This window comes from Trachinotus anak, unplaced genomic scaffold, assembly GCF_046630095.1.
Source record: "Trachinotus anak isolate AG129_WGS33_773 ecotype Australia unplaced genomic scaffold, CSIRO_AGI_Tana_v1 ptg000020l, whole genome shotgun sequence".
NCBI lineage: Eukaryota > Metazoa > Chordata > Actinopteri > Carangiformes > Carangidae > Trachinotus > Trachinotus anak.
Window position 1 is genome coordinate 1,008,120 of NW_027273871.1, and position 12,864 is coordinate 1,020,983.

Here is a 12,864-nt window from a genome sequence, read left to right on the forward strand (position 1 = left end):
GAGAAAACATAATGTCTGTTTGAATAGATGATAAAGCCTTTGCTAGCAATGTGTTGTCGCATGAAAGTCTTCCCCACTGCCACCTCAGATCGGGCTTTTATTTTGTGAGGTTGACACTGCCTGCCTTTGCTGTTCCCTGTTTTCCATAATACCCTAATAGGAGAGGACACAATCAATGCTAATAATTGGATTTCTCTTTTTCTTCTTTTTTTTTTTTTAACCTGAGGCAACAGGGAGAAGAAATAAAATACGGCACATGACTTCCATCAGTCTCCTCAACTTACCTTTATTTGCATTGTGATTGGATTCCTTGTCTGATAACCCATGACTCTGATACCTCTGGAGAGGTCGATAAGGGTAATTACCACGAGCCTCCTAAGGCATTAGTACAAGGATGACAGGAGGTGTGTGTGTGTGTGTGTGTGTGTGTGTGTGTGTGTGTGTGTGTTTGATAGACAGATCACAATCAGATCCACAATCAAATTACTCCAGAACACCAGAGCAGGGGCTTAATGTAAAAGCTGAAGGAACACTGACAAGGGATGGGCAACGCAGTACCACAAAATTTTGTTACAATACGGTAGGTACAGTAAACCTGCTACTATATCAGGCAAATTACATGTAATCATCTATTCATTTCATATTACTCATTGGAAAAGTAATTACATTGCTTTACTAATGACTAAACTGCAGCGAACCAATGACAGTCTCATAAAAACAGATTAGTCAACAAGAACCAATCCGGTCAACTTGTGGGGATAAGGGGCTGGCAAAATAAACCCAAAACCTTGTCAGTGCAGAGAGAGAGTTTGCTCAACACAACAGCTAACACTGTGTCAGCCACTGCCTGAGACAACACCAGAGACATGTGGCTGAGTCTCTGGTGTTTCCTCTAATGCAAACCATTGGTTCGCACTGCTCTTTCATCTGTTAACCTAGCGTAAGCAGCATTGTTGGGCAGGGCACAAGAACTAGTCCAGAATTTCTCAATGAGCATAGATGTACTTCCAATTTTTTTTATGTGTGGAAACCATGTTAAACAAAACATTAATCATAGCAGAGTATTTTTTACATAGTTTAAAATATGTCTGGAGAGGAACTTTAAATGACTTTATATCTACACAAACACATCACATGATTCTATATTATGCATAGATTAAAAAAACATTCTAACTTTGTGGTTTAACAAGCGGCCAGCCCAGACTTTGGAGGTGTTTACTTACCATCAACAGCTAGCTTACATTAGCCACAGCATAGAGCAAGCCAACCCAAATAGTAAAAGTAACAGAGTTTTAGTTAGATTAACTGTACTAATTGAATTTCAAATTGTTGCTTACACTATTTATTATTTTAAAATAGAGCCGCATTGCTATAATGTGTTACTGTGTTTCTGCCTTAAAGTTACACAATAATAAGACAAAGGGAAAGGAGAAAATGAAGAAGAGGTAGAAGGAGTGAGGGTAAAGCAGTAGAGGAGGGAGACTGCAGTGTTTATTGATCCATACATCTATGGAAATCTATAATTTGCTTAAACAAAGGGAAGTATGATGAACACACAAAGAGAAAAAACCTCAAGCTCAAGTCTTTCCCACACAGTTCTATAAAGTGATTATATCTTTATTGCATTTAAATGCCTGTCAACCTTAATGGCAGCAGTGCCAGTAATGTCAGGTTAAACATGTCGGTATTGTTATCTGGCCTTCACCACATTAAATCTTTTCGAGACAGTTCTTTAGTTTCCTATGCCTGGGAGAGAAATTCCAGTGTCATAGAGAAAACATCAAATGTGTCCTCACTGAACCTTCACAAAGAAGAAAATCAATATTCAAGTCAATGTTTATAAGCCATGTGTGCAGAGACATCACTAATATGGAAAAAATCCACTACACTCACAGGTATCTAAGTGATGTTTAAAGGAATCTTTCCCAGGGTCAAATGCAAAGATGAGCCTCAACTGAATCTCAGTGTGTCAACTAAAGGTCCAGGTCCACAAAGTAAAAAGAGACAGTCAGGAGAAAACGGCACATGTGAAGTAACCACACTTTGTAGTTTTAAAGTGACACAAAATCAAAGATCATCCCCTGTGGGCTGAAAGAAGACTGCTTTCTGATTTTCTCATTTATGAAGGACACATACTTGTATTCAGTCAGTGACAATGGATTTCAGTCATGAGAAGTTTAAATGAATGGGAAAAAACTTCACAAGAACTAAAACCACCTCTGCTGCATAATCCACCTCTCCACTGCTCATTTGTATGCTCATTGTTCTCTGGTGTCTCAAACACCAGTAATGTTATGGGTAATTATGCAACATCTCGAGGAGCTCTGTGGAGGGGCGTAGCATGACAAGGAAGCAGAGGGTTGAGTCTTATTTCATATCTGTCACAGACATGGCTAGACAAATGCATTTCTATTTAGCAGTTGTGTTTCAAGCAGCTGTGCAGTGGCACAGTGACAGAGGACCAAATGAGCAGAGGAAATAGGAGAAAATAGAAAACAAAAGACAAACTGATTGAAATAGACATAGGTTCCTTTCACTTTTTCCATTTCACTCAATCAAAGCTCAGGGTCCAGTGTTATGTGTGTGGTAGTCAGTGAGACCTCTGTGATTTTTGCATTTACATCTAAGATTATTGTAACATTTTATATGTCCTATAGCTTAATATTCAAAAGCCTGTCTGCCTCTGTGTGTGTGTGTGTGTGTGTGTGTGTGTGCGTGTACTGTAGCTGTTTTGAGTGCTGCAAATCCATGAAAATTTTTCCACCTGAATTATACATGCATGAAAATATCAGAACTAGTGAAAGCAAGTAGCCAAGTCGTCTTTTCACTTTAAACATATCAGACATGAATATTTCACTGTTGTCCAATTACCTCCTTGACTTTAAAGGTTTGGGAAAGTTGAGAAGCTAATATCAGAAAAGCCAGAACTCGAAGCACTGTCTCTGTGCAACTGCAACTAGGTCACTGTTTTTGCTTCTTGAATGGAGCTTTTATAAGCCTCTTCTTAACCATGTGCAGCAGAAGCTCTCTGTAACATCAATTATGAGAACATTTTGGCAGCGACTACACGAGCGCTGTGTTTACAAAAACAAAAGATTTGCACAAAGGCAAAGAGTCACAGTAACCTAGGATTTGTTAGTTTGTCAGCTTGTTCTTAACTCCCTGCCAACACACATACACATACACATATATACAAACAGGGGATAGTTGAAAGCCTTTATTGATATAGTGTAAGAATATCTCAACAGCAAACTGGAGCCTGAATGAATGTTTGTGTTGTAAGCCAGTCTGACAGACGGAGATCTGTGAAAAGACCTCGGGCAAGGGCAGCTGCGACATTTTGTGTAAACACCATTAATTGCATGTCTGCAGTAGTAAATTGTAATTGTGAGCAGCTAAAGAACTTCAGTAATTGGAACAAACTGATTTATATCCTCGTTTTCCTCCAAGCATAGTTTCTTTCCTTGAGCAGTGGCTGCTGAACCCAATATTAAGATGGCTCTGATACCTCATGTTTTTAAAAATAAACAAGTAAAGTAGCTGCAAAATCAGCAAGAGAATAAAATATGAGCTGTTTCCAAATCACATCACACCTGTTTCGGAATGTTTTGTGTGGGAATTTAATATTCAGCATGTCTGCAAAATCCAGACTAAAAAAAGGAGGAAATACAATTTTGTCATACAATTTTTGTTTTGAAAAAAATGTACCAATGAACTTGATTATGACAAGCCATCTTTCCCTTTTGGCCCTTTGGTCCACACTTAAGTATCTCAACAACTACTCATGGATTGCCATGAAATTTCATTAATGCTCATCAGAGCCTTATGATGTTGGTTTTCTCTTCACTTTTCCCTTAGTGCCAACAGCAGGTCAGATGTTTCACTTATATCAAGTCAAATAACTACACTTCCCAGATGACGTTCTGTTCTGCCTTTGGTGACCTCCTGACTTTTCATGTAGTGCCACCATAACATTAACATTTGAGAATGACAGCTGTTGGATGGATTTCCAAGTTTGGTACAGATATTCTTGGTGCCCAGAGGATAAATTGACTTTTTTTTTACTTAGAGCCATCATCAGTTAAAAATTTGAATTTCGCCATTCTGACCAAATGCTAATGACATTGCCATCAGCCCATAATTTGTGTTTACTGCTAATTATTGAATGATTGCAAGTATCTTAGCATGCAGGGATTAGCGTTTAGCTCAAAGGACAGCCTTGCACGCTAACATGGCTAGCGCTTGCAACATGTTCACATCCTCCTACCAACAATCACTTTCTCTAGTATTTAACCATAAAGATAAGCTTTCCTTGATGTAAACTAAGTATTTTCTTTCCCAAAACTTAACTGGACTTTACCATTATCTAGTTGCCATCATCTGTGGTTTCAGTGACTGGGGTTTTGCAGAATAGCCCATTATCGATCATCACTCTCCATTGTACTCCACTTTATTTCAAGCTTAGTACAACAAATTTTGCGATCAACAACCTGGCGGACAGCCAACATAGCCAAATGAAAAGCATGAACTTTGACAACACAGTTCACTTAAATCACTTGCTTTTTGGGGTAAACTGATGCTTCGTCTGGTCATTGGGTTGTGCGATTAGTGTAAATCAGTGTCCAGTGACTGGAAAATGAAGGATGTTCAAAGAGGAAATGATGTCTTGTATTAGATCCTGAGGCTGAAAGGAAGGTGGGAAGAGGGCAATCACAAAAATCAATAATTGTTGTGTAAGAGGGAGGTGACAAGTTGCATAAAGAATGTCTGTCAGACACCGCAAAAGCCTGTATTGAACATAAAGGTAGTGCATGATGTGCATATAATGTGTGTGTATAAAGAGACAAAGAAAGACTCATGTACAGATACACAGTGCACTTCAGACATGTCAACGCCCTTTGTCATCTCTGTTTGGGCTCCAGGACATTATTCAGTTCTGCAGAAAGCCTTTGGACTCCTCAGCTGGTCGCCCCGCCTTGATAGAGGGGGTTAGTAGTGGGGCAACACCTGGTTCTCTGACAGCTCCCCTGTGGCACAGACGCACACACATTGATTCACTGAAGTGAGAGGATCTGTCATCAAATCAAACACACACACACTGATGCTTAAAGCATACATATGGGCACGCCGTCACAGCTACACACATGGACACACTAAGCTGCATCTCGAGGGACAACAGTAGCCTTAGCAACAGGAGGTGTGCCAGTTATTTCTCCCCCCCTCCTTCTTTTTACATTCTCTCCCTGTCGCTCTGTCCCTTGCTTACGATTATGTGCTCACAAATGATGCTCAAAACAGTTGAGGTAACAAGAGGTTACTTTAAGATGTATTCAGTGAATTCAACAAGATGTGCGTTAATTGTGCACAGATTCCCACGTGGTTCACATTTATACCCATTCATTGTGCTTGTTCAGCTTAAATTTTGAATTTAGCTGATATTGATTTTACAGTGTCTTTTAATTGCAAGTTTGCCACAGTTAAATAGCACTTCTGAGATGCTTTGGTGCAATTTTTACAAGATGTTTTTCAGAGTAACAGCCATTTATAGGCCCTTTCAGATCTCTAAGAGGTTCCCTGCTTTAAAAAGAAAAAAAAAAATCCTTTCATCTGTTTTGTCCTTGAATCTTTGTTGCACTGGGCAGGAAAACACTCAGGACTGGTTGTCCGTCAATTAAAGGGATGACATGGACAGATAATTACAGATGGGTGCTTTTCAAGCCTCCAGCCCAGCTGATTTGCATGTGTTTGAGATTGGGGAGGAGGGGGGGGATCAACAGCAGAAGAAAATAGAAAGCACACCTGTCCTGGTGGTGTTATTTACCCAAAATAACATCAAAAAAAAACTTGGGGTGAAAGAGGAGCCACACATCTGGTGCAGTTGTTTTATGTATTACACAAACCGATATTTTAGTCAGTTTTGTCTGACTGTTTTCCAGAGCATAAACCAACACCAAGAAAGAAAGAAAATATACTGAAAGAGGGCACTCAAACCACTGAGCTATCTTCTCTGGACTTTAATTACAGCATTAAATGGACTGAAGAAATCAGAGGAAATGTCATGTTTCCATTGTATCCCAACAATTCTGGGAGCTGTTCTTTAAAGTGCATTGAACAGGCTTGACTAAAATATATCATGTTGCAAAGATATCGCTGAAGGGATTTATTTGCAGTACATTGTCTACTGGTTCCTCAGAGGTTGTTTCCTTGTGTGGGCAATACATGATAGACCCACACCAAGAAATTGATGATCGACTGAGAAAGGAAGCTCAGTAAATTAGGTCTAATGGGGATTTGATACCAGCAGAGGCTTGTGTCTGTCAGTAGCTATGTGTCTACTCAAACAATCCTTGGGTGTGGACTGTTCATTTTGATTATAAATGACTATTGATCATTGTATCAGACAAAGCCAAGGCTTAACTTTTTCAGTTAAACAGCAAATACACCTGTGTATTGTTCAACAAGCAAAACAGCAGGATCTTTGCAAGATTACAAACAATAAATGAACATCATATTGTCTAGTCAACTGCAACATTTTTCCTTTAAAAGTAGTTAGAAAAGTGGAAAATTGGACTGATGCTTATCATATACATGGGATGATTACATTGCACTTGGTCACACAGGCTGCCACGCTGAATTGGTTGAATGCCGATGCTGCAGATGTGACAGTGACAAACATAAACACTCAGGGCATGGGTAGAGGTTTGTGCCACCACAGAAATAATAAATTTGATGTCAGTCCCTGTTTTACACAAACATTGGCACCAACTGAAAGCTTTTCCAGCAGTGAATTGTGCCAATTAAATGCTGACAGTTTGCAAATGGAAACTACATACCGCACATGACAGCGACTCTGACACTGTTTTTGCAGTTGGAAATAAATGTGGAAGCAGTGAGTCCTGAGCCTGTGCAAACAGTTGTATGATGGATCTGGTGGGCTACCTGGGCTTGGGGTTGGAGACTTCAAAACTTTAACAAAAAGTCTGTGTTAAAAACTGGTGGTGGTGGTGACACTGACCATTTTGTAGGAAATGTACATTTTAATATATTTGGATCATGATTCATCCTTTATAGACGAATGCATGGTAAGCAATCAGTGAAGTGCTGCATACTAAACTAAAGAACACAGAGGGACACTCAGCGAGCACTTTATTAGGAACACCACAATAATAATAGGCAGGGCCTCAGTTCTTCGTGTGACCCCTGTGTCTCAGCAGAAATCCAGATTCATCAGACCAGGCTACATTTTTACATTGTTCAACTTTCCAGCTTTTGTGAGCCTTTGCCCACTGCAGCCTCAGGTTTCCGCTCCCGGCTGACAGGAGTGGAACCTGACGTGGTCTTTTGCTGTAGCCCATCTGCCTCAAGGTTCAGTGAGAACTGTTGTGTATGTGTGAAAATCCCAGGTGACCAGCAGCTTCAGAAATACTCAAACCAGCCTGTCTGGCACCAGCTCCTGACTTGTATCTGCATATTTTTTTTATACATTGCACTGCTGCCACACAATTGGCTGATTGGATAACTGCTCACTAAGTGTATATGTACCAGCTCTTCATTTCTACCTGAATCATCTGCTCAGTCAGTCATTTGGACACCAGACACTGAGCAAGTGATGGTGAGTTGTTATATAAACCACTTTTGGTTTACATTCTTGGTTTAACACACAAGTGTTGCAGTGTTATGACACTGAAGGACACTTCATTCACTGCAGCATACTCACATAGTAGATTGGATCTCTGCACTTTAATTGGTGCTCGACAGTATTTACAGTATGACACGTCCTTCCCATATACTATGCTAAGATCGCAGACTTTGTGATGACATCACCTGACTTCCTTGTTTGCTACCATCATAATTAGTATAAAGGGGTTTTGCAACTTAAACATACATTATGTGAGCAGGCCTTTGCTGAAGTGACTCATGCCTTTGTCTCATCAGAAGTCTATATGTTTATCTGGAAATGTTGGATGACTACAGGGCATTGAACTGTCTAAGTTATTAAGAGTGGAGACAATGAAAGATAGAACTATAGAAACCATAAACCAAATTATGCAAAATGAAAATGCAGACATTCTGTGTCTTATTGCACAAGCTATTCCACTGGGTGCATTTTAAGAAGCCTATTATATCTACCTACCAAGTGAGGTTCACATGCAGGCCAGGCCTTGTTTGGCCAGTATTTCCTCACAATGGGTGGTTGAATTTTGCAAACAAACTATTTACTAGCTAATGCAGAAATATTAATAGAAAACATTTATTTTAATTACAAAAAAAATAAAATGATAAATTTAAACCTCACTAAAAGCTCCTTCCTCTTACATGGCATTTGACAAGTAGATTTGCCACAGAGCTAGAGTGCCCTTAGGAAAAAACAAAATAAAATTCAGGTTATAATGACACTCTATCATCTTGTATTACAAAAATCTTGTCTCTTGTAGGTGTGAAGTGATGCACTCAGTTGCATTTTAGTGTATGAAGGTATGCCAAAACATTTCTCCAGAGTAAAAGTTGCTCTTTTATTATTCACCCTCAGTAAGTTATTTTACTGTCATCCGGGGGAAATAAAGCTTGAAAACTGATTTGCTTTTGCAAATGAAAAGTTTAACCAATGTTAAAATACAGCCCCTTTCTTTCTTCTGCAAATTAGCTTTAAAAGCAGACAGCAGACATCCAATTTAGCAGCAGCCATTGTCAAAGGTACAGCTGAGGGTGCCAGATAAAGGGGAAAGTAGGCATATAGATGTATTATGTTATTTTGAAAACAACTGAGATTTCAAGGGCAACCACTTTCATTTGCATCTTGATGATAATAGCATAGTTACTGCAAAACAAAAAGAACAGCCAAGTGAAACGAAAAGATAATCATTCCTTTCCTTTTGAAGATTTCAGGCAAGAAACATTACTTTGAATGGGCGGCATTAACGATCAGACTGTCTTAATGCCCCTCGTCTATCACAGTTTAATCACCCAAATAAAAATCTTAAGTGGTGGTCTTTGAAATGAAAAAAAAAATCATACAGCCCTCTGGAAACAGTTTGTTCTGTCACAGAAGAACGAGAAAAAAATGTAGCATTACACTGAATGTTACGTAACCAAAAAGATAACTGCAGATAACTGCCAGGTTCTTGACAGATCACTGCAGTGGAGTCAAAGCGTTTTTTTTCATAAGGGTCAGCACTGGTGGTGAACATCCTAGTAGCTTCGAGCTTCAGGATACACTTACAGAGGACTTGTGTATACTCTGAGGCAATGTGTTTATTCTCCCAGGGCACTGGATGGGAATAGATGAGCAGAATTAGCCATTTCTGGTGAAGTTACAAACCGTGGCTTCTCTGGAAGAACACTTTACTCACCCCTTGGCATCACTCATACAGTGAAACGTATGACATAACTTCAGTTTTTCACTCACTAGTCTACTATATTATATTCAAGAAGGGTCCATAACTCATGTAACTCATATATATGTAACTGGAGATTTGTAACAAAGGTGTGTTTTCACATTAAATTAATTATGACAAATACTTTACCCTGGTGTTAACCTAATTAATTTAATCTTATTCTAACAAGAAAATGCACACAAGCTAAACTTTAAAGGTCCCATGTTGTACAAAGTGAGATTTCCATGTCTTTCTTTATTATAAAGCAGGTCTAGGTTCTATATTAATACTGTGAAAGTATCAAAACCTCAGACCACAGAGAAATGCACACAGCCTGTATTCAGCCTTAGAACGAGCTGTCAGGACTTCTGTAACTTTGTGATGTCACAATAAAGCAGTCACCACTTTCAGCCATGCCCCAAGCCCAGCCCCCGTGGACTTAGTTTTGCCAGATTTGGTTTCTTTTAGTATTAACCTGAAATTTGCTATATTTTTATTCAATCACTCAGAAAACAGTCAGCCAATCAGAAGAGAGGCTCAGAGATGCTACTCTTATTGGCTCACCAACCCGAGAGAAGCCTGACAGAGGAGAGGTAAAACTACACATGTTAGATGTTTTTTACCAATATCAAAACTTCAGATAAAACACAGGAAAAGAGTAAAATATGGGACCTTTAATCTGCCCAAAATGTACCCCAAAGAGCAACAAGTATTAATGGTGGCTTGCTTCATATACAGCTAACGTGTTTTAATAAGTAAGTTTTCAAAGGAAGATTTAAGGGTCAAGCAATGTATTGTCATGTGCATTAAAATGCCACTAGTGTATTATTTCCATACAGTGAAAAAAAGTACATACTTAGCATCTGTCCTTTGTTGCCCCAACATTATTCACATCAGGCAACTAAACCATTATTAATGTTTCTCTGTTTTCACAAAAGTTGACAGTAACTCCATATACGACACATTTTCAGTGTTTAACTGAAAGCCACAATCTTTCCCTAATCTCAAACAGCGTTTTTGTACAAAGGAACTAACAGGAAATAAAATACACTGCAGGTATCCAACAGTGACAGGGTGCCTTAACACCATTAAGACATAGAAAACTAAATCGTTGCCCCTCACCTTGCATTGCTGAGATAATGTCGCCCCCCCCCTTTCTTTGCTCATTTTTGCTTAGTTAACTGATATGAATTGTGTGTGGGGGAGTCAGGGTGGCAGTGTCAGCCTCAGAGCATCTCCAGGGAGGACAGAGACAGATCAATTTTAATTACCCCGCAGCTTCTCAGAGAGCATGAGAGTAATGGGGATTTAAACAGCTGAGATGGCCACACTAACCTCAGGCAACCCCACTAGATCCACACATACAGAACATGGCACCCAGAAGAAAGGCTGGGTTATGAAAACCTGTGAGTTTTATAATCATGATGTTTACCAGGGTGCAGGATGTAACTTCATGAAAGGTTGACTGATTATTCTCAGATGCCTGGGACGGCATTAGGATGGCACTGCGTTTCCATGGAGATAAGAGAGACACTCAGGGTTAGAACGCAAGTTTAGATTTCAGGGAACAGACACACAAACATACCTCTGTAACAGAGAGCTGGTCCAACTCTTTGCCAAGCTTCCAGCAGAAGTGGGTTTAAACCTGCAGCTGTGTGAGAGAGTGTGTGTGGGAGAGATAGGACCGAGAAAAAAGGGGGAAGGCCAAGGAGACAGGTGGAGAGAGGGGATTCTGCAAAGGGACATGTCACTGCCAACTGGATGTTCATACTGGAACACCGGGTATGTTACATTTCACAGACGGAGAGGGTGCCTGTTTGCTTTGTAGCTGCACAAACAGCTCCTTTTCTCTCGAGTCCCATATTACCTCAATGAGAACTGCGCCATCTGTTAAAACTCATGCAACTGTTAACTACAAGGCCACTCACCAGTTGTTCATAAATGGGCATCTGCAAAAAAATAAATAAATAAATAAATTCTTTTGGCATAAGAAGTTACTGCACTACAATGCAGCACCGAGAATCTGGGGGGGGGGGGGGGGATCTACCATCATCGGGCAACTCTTAAGTAGAAAAGAAGCCCCTCTGCTTCCACATCCCTCTGCTGCGGAAGTCGTACTGTGCTCCCCCTCGGGGCAAAATGTTATCAACCAGTGCAAGAGCTGCTACCTCCATTACAACAATGGGTCTGTGCTGTCATGAGGCAGCTTTAAAAAAAGTGAAGTGGAATCTTCGACTGTTTTTGCTTCCGCCCCCCATCCCCCTCACCCCATCCTCCACATCGCATCACATGTTGTTTAAATGTCAGTTCCAATCAATCCCCTTTAAAGTCCCTTTTATGGGAGAAGAATTAGCTTCACGACTATTTTTAGAATTGGTAACATTTTCTGATTTCTGACCTGTCAGCCACACAGACGCCGCTCTGCAGTGTAAGGGAGCTAATTTTAATGTGCTGTACATACAACCAAATCTACTTAAGCCTTCGTTTTAAAAGAGAGTAGGACAAGCAGAGACTTAATGATATAGTAGCTCACCTTAACTGACTATTGATTATCATGTCTCTGATTCACTGGTACAGAATGGTTAAAAGCATCACTAATATGTCACATTTATTTCAACATAATTCAATTTCCTATCTTCCGGTCATGATCAGTTCAATACTACTGTACATGTCTGTGAGCATGTGTGTTCTTAAATCAGTTTGACTGATTTAACTAATGTGGTCATTGATCCATAAAATGGCAGCTGAACATGTTTCTTGCTGTAAAAAAGTCTCCCTGTGGGTCTCAGGGACCCCTGTTATCCCACGGGTATGACTATTTAATTTGACTCTGTGGAGTACATAAAAAAAAAAGCACCATGGGACATGACGCCTTAAATTATTTTTAATTAAGAAATGCCTCAAGAGGCAAAAGTGCAAAGACAGAAGGAGAGGTTCTCTCTCTTTTTTTCTGTGATGACTAAATTTGTATGTGTTTGTGTTTAAAATCTCCTGCAGTGTTTACCATGCATCAAAAAAGCTGATCATATACACAGCTTACTGTACACAGGATGGTAACGCAGTCACACTGAGTAATGCTGAAGTGGATATAGCTTGAAATGATTATCTTGATTATGTACAAATGAGGAAGAACAGACAGAGCAATAGTGGAAGTGCCCTACACTGCGAACCCATGAATCCATCTTCTGTCCAATACACACAAGTGAAAGTCCCAGTATCTCCATCCTGACAGACCCAAGCCCTGAGTAATCAAAGGCTCTGTGTATCCAAAACTGTGTCCCCGGTGACATTTCACTGTAATGGGACCTGCAGTTTAAATGCAAGCTGTGCCAACATAAACCCACACACAAACACACACACACACAGGCGGACACAAGGAATGAGCCAGGCCTGGAGACTCTATAAACATGTCAGTGGATATTCTACAGCATTACACACTATTAGGAAGAATTTACAACATCAACAGGCCTATAAGTCAGCCAAACACTGA